A 7,419-nucleotide genomic window follows, 5' to 3' on the forward strand; every position below is an offset into this window, starting at 1 on the left:
AAAAAAAAAAAAAAAGTTTGAGAAGCCAGAGCTACAGCGTCTTGATAAGAAGCTATCCAGTATCTATTTGAACATTTCATATAATGGAAGGGCTTTCACCCAAAAAAGGAAAGAACGTGGATTACTAAAAAAACCTTTAAGGGTGCGCTGGCTGCCTCACCCGCAGCAAGTCTATGCCTTTGGGTATATTACTGCGCTGGTTGGCCTGCTCTCTCCCCACCCCCCCTCCCCTTCCCCCCTCCCCTTCCTTTTCCCCACCCCTCCCCCTCCCCCTCCCCCCTCCCCCCAACTCCCTTCTAGGTCAGTCTCTTTCTCCAGTTAAAGGTTACTTTGTCTTGAAGCATAAAAAAAAAAAAAAAGCGGTCTAACCAAACTCCGCTCTGAAACACTTCCTGTTTTCCCTGCCTGACTCCATCACCGGAATGGGGGTACGTAAGAAGACGTCAAAGTTGGAGCAACTCACGTGCACTTCCGCCTCACTGGTTCAAGAGGGTAGCGCACATGCGCTCCCTGGGTCAGTGAGGTTGATTTCCGTTCCCATCATGCCCTGCAAGCTGAATCATGGAGCACACGGAAGAACTCCATCTTAGTGCTGAAGGACACCATCTTAGCGCGGAAGAACGGTACGACTTTAATAGGGGCGAAACGTTTAGAAATGAGCAAAGATCTAGTGAAGATATTTTCTGGGACTTTAGGATAAACATCTTGGGTGAAAGGGATGACACCCCAGTTCATTTCTGTGACAAATGCAAATTACCCATTAAAATCTATGGGCGGATGATTCCATGCAAGCATGCTTTTTGCTATGCCTGTGCTATGTTACATGCAAAAGAAGGCGATAAGTTGTGTCCAGGCTGTAGTAAATATGTTCACCGAATTGAGGAGCATGCACAAGGTTCTCTGTTCATGTGTAGCACTGTTCAAGGATGCAAGAGAACATACTTGTCTCAAAGAGATTTAGATGCTCATATCAACCACCGCCATATGAGATCCGGAGACCTTGCTGCCCGTCCTTAACTTGAAAATGTTCATCCTACGTATTGCTTCTACACCACATGAAATTTCTGATCGTTTTATAAGGCTGCCAGACAAGCATCATATGAACTATATTCCAACAAGGCAACACAGTATACCACCACCTCCTTTCCAACACGTACTGCACAAGCCATATAATCAGCCATAAGAAGATATTTGTGCTCCTCCAGGGGAATTCATTGTACACAGCTTCACCTCAATTTCCTTCAGTGAGTCAGGAAACCTTTGTATTTCAACAAGAAAACTTAGAAACTTAATAACTGTCCCTATTCAGAATGACTCAAACTCAGGTGCTTGAGAACCACTACCTCCTCTCTCCACGCCTGAGCTCGCCATCATCCTGAATATCGGGGTGAACCAATGGTATTGAACTCTCATCATATTATGCCTCCAGAGCAACATTCTATACCATACTCTCAACTCCACCACCAGTAAGCCATCAAATACCACATCCTTCCCAGGTTGCCATCTACTTCTCACTTGATTCGCAGCCAAGCTTCAGGTCTACCATTGACTTCTTCTCCATCGCCTTCTCCATAGACATATTATTGCTCAGATGCTACCTTATATGAAATATTTTCTTCCAGGACCTGTTCTGCTTCAACAGGATAGTTGACTTGTAAGTACACAACCTTCTCACCATTGTAATTCACACTCTTTACCCCAGTTCACTGAAAGTCAAGGAACTCAGAGTCCCCCGTTTATAAAACTAGGGGAGGGGGAAGTCAGGATGTGGCCTGCACCCAGAGGGCCAACACTTCCTTCATGAGCATAGGGTCTATCTTCTCAAACCCTACTTTCTGGACTGTATTATCCAGATCAGACAAGATACAAACCACATTACCAATGATAATAGTATTTTGAACAGAAGATATGGTGAGGAAAACAAACTTAAGTATTGTCAACCTTCTAATTAAGTTTTGACCATTTGGGGCAGGAAAGAACCTCTCACAGAGGTGGCTATAAAACACTTAAAGTCTTGTCTCTTAAAATGGTTTTAAATCTTGACCTTAGGAATGTTTTCAGGCACTTTACAAGTGTGCAGAAAAGTGGCTCAGTTGAGCATAGCTATGCCTTAACAACTTGCTCCTCTACTGTGGTAAATTGACCCAGAAGCAACCATTTGCAATATTATTTCCTGAAAAGAAAATTGTGTTCTACTTTCAGAAGTATTGTTTTTGTTAAACATGCTTAGTTGGTTTTTTTGTTTTTTGTTTTAAGATATTTCTTATTTATTTGAGAGAGACAGTGAGCAAGAGAGAGAACATGAGCAGGGGCAGAGGAAGAGGGAGAAGCAGACTCCCCTGTTGAGCAGGGAGTGGGGCTCAATCCCAGGTCTCTGAAAGCATGACCTGAGCCAAAGGCAGATACGTAACCGACTGAACCACCCAGGTTCCCCAAACATCCTTGTTTTTCTTGTGATATATTTTGTTAACTGTGGTAAAAGGAGTAAATTTCAATATGGTTATAAAATACAACAATGCCTTTATACACAAATCTATTTCTCTATAACTCCTAATCTTCTTGTTTCTAGTCCTAAATTACTTTTTCTTTTTAAGTAGGCTCCATGGTGGAGCCCAACATGGGGCTTGAACTCACAACCCTGAGATCAAGACCTAAGCTGAGATCAAGAGTTGGACACTCAACCCACTGAGTCACCCGGGTTCCCCCCAGATTGCTTTTTCTTTAATGTAGCTGAGGCTTTGTGACCCAAACTATCTGCAGGCTGAGCCCTGTCCTGGATTCTAGAAGCCATACAAACCAAAAGTATGAGTAGCTCTAGCCCTAATCTGTCAAACCAAGCTTCAGATTCCTCTTGTTACTCCAACCTGGACCTTATGTACCATTTATAATGGGGCATTGCCCCTTTGCTGTGTTAAAAGATAAACTGAGTTATACACAACTACTGAATCATTGTACATCATATCAAAACTAATGATGTACTATACGTTGGATTATTGAATTTAAATTAAAAAAAATATATATATATATATAACTTTAATAATAAAAAAAATAAAAATCTATTCATTAATACCAAAAAAAAAAAGATAAACTGAGGAGGGGTGTCTTGCTGGCTCAGAGTACCATGCTCTTGATCTTGGGGTCATGAGTTTGAGCCCCACACTGGGTGTAGAGATTACTAAAAAAAAATAAGCAAACTTTAAAAAAAAGATAAACTGAGGCATATTAAACATTTTAAGAGTTTATTTGAGCAAAAATCAATTTGAATCATGCAGTATCTGGTTATTGCAAGGTTACTTTCCTTTAGGGGATGGCAGGGCTCTATCAGGCACATTACATAAGTAGTGCTGGTCAGGTCATTCCAATTGGCTGGTTTAAGATTCCATTTCTGGGAGAACTGAAACTGCAATTAAGTTATGTCTTGGTTTGGTGACATGGGGCTTGGCATAAATGACTCCATTTTGTTGTCTCGTTTTTACACCTGAAAGCCATAGCTCACCTCATACTCTAGATCCAGCTACTAAGGTCTTTTCTCTTCCTGTGTGAGACCCTATCTGGGTAATTTATTAGGTAGCATAGGCCCTCTAGGATCGTGACGTTGACTATTCTTTGCCAGCGTAAGGGTAAATCTAAAAAAACTACTTTAACAAATTCCCTAGTGCAAAAAGTAGAGAAATTTCCTCCCCCGGCCTCCACTTTTCTCTTAAAATTTCCTTCTGAAAATGAGATTATAATTGCTAGCTCAGCCTCTTTAAAATGCATGTAAATGTTTTTCAAAGCTAAATAAGCCTCTTCCAGTTTTACATACTAGGAATGTCATTGCTGGGGCCCAAGGAGCCACCTCTTTGAAAATGAACACCAACATGGGTTAACATGTATAGAAAAGGGTAAGAGGTGTTTTTTGTTTTTTTTTTTTGGTCTGTACAATCTCTTTAGCAGATTGCCTGTTGATGCACGTCGCAGTCTTGTTTAGTGCTTATTCAGTAATAAAACCATTTCATTCTATGTTTTATGAAGAAGTTTTATTGGCTTGGCAGGAAATTTTATATTTAATTATATTTTCCCAACGATTTGGCACTAAGGATTTATCTGGCAATTCCTGAATTGGGTGGATCAGCTGAAAGTCTTACAGACACACAACAGTAAGGTAAGAAACCCTGAATTAAGACAAGTCTCCTTTCTCGCTCTCTACTATTTTGGAATACTAGCCAGATGAACTACCCTCTCCAAATTCAAGATTTTATTATTGAGTAAGGTGACACCAGCTCTAAAATCCCTTCAGGATCACTATTAGCTTTGATGGTAGAAAAATTGTAGAAAGCCAGAAATGTTGCCTGCAGGGCTTTTCTTAAATTGTTAATATTCTCTATCATATTTGGACTGGACATATATATAAGAATCCAGTCTTAATGGTGGTGAGGACTGTTTCTTTGATTTGGACAAATGAACATATTTGTAGGGGTTCTTAGACGTGCCTCGTTCGAAGCATACGGATTGGTGGTATTTACTGGATGACTGTTATTCTAAGGAGAATGTAAAAAGTGATTTGATAACCAGAAAGACTGAGAACAATGGAAAAGCAAATGGGAAAACTAAAGCACTTTCTCTTCCATAGAACCACCCTCTTTTCTTTGCTGTACCAGTTCTCTCTGCATCTCTTAATCTTTCCCTACATGAAATTGACTCCCGAGAAGAAGGAAGCAACAATCTTTTAGATGGTGGTTTCCTTCGTGAGTAGATTTCCCTGGGTGGAAAAACAAGGGCACAGCTTCTCCAGCTGGTAACTAATTACCTGCCCTGTGTGAGGGCACATGGTTGTATGCCTGGTGTCCTAACCTGATTCCACTTCATGTCTCAGCCCTGAAATCCACTTCTAAGAGTTCCTTAGGAAACACACAACCTGTAGCTAGGAAACCAAGCATAAAGAAATGTGATCAAGAAATAATCGGGACTTGGGATAAAAGATTATGTCTCTGTATGAAGGCAACGGGATAGAGTGGCTGCATTGGCCACATGGAAAAAGACAAAAAACAGTGTTAGGCCTGATAAATATCAACATGAGAAAAGAAACCAAAGTGCTATATAATCCTACATTTTTGTCTCAACAGGCATACCTCCTTTTATTGTGCTTTACTTTACTGTGTTTCACAGATATTGCATATTTTACAAATTGAAGGTTTGTGGCAACCCTGCATTGAGCAAGTCTATTGGCGCCATTTCCCAGCAGCATTTGCTGACTTTGTGTCTCTGTGTCACATTTTGGTAATTCTCATAATAATGAAAAATTTGAAAGACTGTACTTTTTTATGGTGCTCTGTGATCAGAGATTTCAACTCACTGAAAGCTCAGATGATGGTTAGCATTTTTAGCAATAAAGTATTTTAAAATTCAGGTATCCACATTGTGTTTTTGAACACAATGCTATTGTGCACTTGATAGACTACAGTATATTGGAAACATAACTTTTATATGCACCAGGAAACCAAAAAACTTATTTGACTTGCTTTATTGTGATATTTGCTTTATTGCAGTGGTCTGAACCAAACCCACAATATCTCCGAGGCCCGTATAATGAAAACCTGCCCTTCCAATTCAGATCACCTGTGAGGCTGATGCCATGGAGATGCTATTCAGGCGTCCCAGGTAATCCACTTGCGTTTCTCACCAGATAATATTGGTCCTTTTTTTTTTTCTTTTTAAAGATTTTCCTTTTGGGGCACCTGGGTGGCTCAGTCGGTTAAGCATCTGACTCTTGATTTCAGCTCAGGTCACGATCTGGGGGTCGTGAGATAGAGTCCCGCCTCAGGCTTTGCACTGGGCATGTAGCCTGCCCTAAGATTCTTTTTCTCCCCCTTTCCCCCACCCCACTCCGGCACGCTCTGTCTCGCTCTCTCTCTCTCTCTCTCTAAAAAAAAAAAAAAAAATTTTATTTTTAAGTAATCTCTACACCTAACATGGGACTCAAACTCACAACCCCAATATCAAGAGTTGCATGCCCCACTGACTGAGCCAGCCAGGCACCCCGCTATTAGTCATTTAAAGACTTCTTTTTCCGTGCCCAGAAAGACTCAAGGAAGTGCTCCAAGCATTTTCAGTTTGTAGCCCCACATATGGGGATGTGCATTGGCTGCTAGGAATTCTGCAACCAGCAAACTTCACTGAGGTCATGGAACAAACATGTTGGAGACTAGAAAATGACACACAACAATGTGTATCATGCCAAGGGAAGCTATCAGCCACCCTTTATAACTGGAGAAGAATTAAGGGCTTTAGAAACCCATCAAGAAGGGTGATTTAATACCTTTCTCCTAATGATGAGCTGGGAGACACTACCAAGAGGTACTCAGACATAAGGAGTTCCCAATTGATTTTCATTAGCAATCTGTTGCTTTTTCAACATTCACTGGTATGGAAGCAGGGGCAGGTCAAAATCACCCTCTAGTACTATTCACTTTTGTCTTTGCTATCTTGCCAACTATCCAAACTCAAGTTAGGGAAAGACAATCAGATGGACTGAAAAGGCAAAAGAACTTAGGCTTAGCATTAGCTACTCAGTTTTGTGGCACTCTACAGAAAGACAAAGAAGAGAAAAAATGAAAAACCACAGCATTAGCTACTAAACTCTCTACTAAAGGGAATAGCCCTATTCTGGTCAACCTATGAAGGGAGCAAAGGAAGATGGGAAAATTGCATATCGTTGCAAAAAGCCAAGATATTGGAAAAGAGATTGTAGGAAGTGACCCTAGAGGGTACAAAAATTGTAACAAGAGAATCAAGAAAACCCAGAAAGACAAAATCTTCGGCTAGGAAATAATTGGAAAATGGCTCAAAAATTGATAGATTGGTGGAATCTTAGAGGTAGGAACTGGAGAATAATATGCTTCAATACCTTTCTCTCAGGTTAACCTGTCCTTGCCTTTTCTGGTAGATATAGGTGCTACTTATTCTGCGGTTAACTTGGAAATTTCTCATTTTGTATCTGGGTGATACAGCAATACTGGTTATTGGTATTTCCTTTTTTTTTTTTTTTTAAGATTGTGTTTATTTATTTGAGAGAGAGCGAGAAAGCATGAGCAAGAGAGAGAGCACAGGAACAGGAGGGAGTGGCAGAGGGAGAGAGAGAGGCAGACTCCCTGCTGGACAGGGAGCCTGATGCAGGGCTTAGTCCCAGGACCGTGAGATCATGACCTGAGCCGAAGGTAGATGCTTAACCGACTGAGCCACCCAGGCACCCAATAATGATACTAGATTAATTTGAGATAGAAAACCAGGAAAAATAGCTTACCAAAAGGATAAGCCATGGCCATGTATAAAATAATACCCTTTGTTTAGAGCTCAATTTGAAGGAATAAAACTTGTATTTTAAAATTAGGGGAAAAAATAAAATAAATTTTAAAAATAAATAAGTAAAATTAGGAGAAA

At 40.5% G+C, this 7,419-nt stretch overlaps 1 pseudogene; it reads left to right on the forward strand.

The window, feature by feature from the left end:
- The first annotated feature begins 413 nt into the window (after positions 1 to 413).
- LOC121105641 lies at positions 414 to 1,921 on the forward strand (annotated as a pseudogene).
- The last annotated feature ends 5,498 nt before the right edge of the window (positions 1,922 to 7,419 follow it).

The sequence above is a fragment of the Ursus maritimus genome (genome assembly GCF_017311325.1).
Source record: "Ursus maritimus isolate PB19 chromosome X unlocalized genomic scaffold, ASM1731132v1 scaffold_X1, whole genome shotgun sequence".
NCBI classification, from domain to species: Eukaryota; Metazoa; Chordata; class Mammalia; order Carnivora; family Ursidae; genus Ursus; species Ursus maritimus.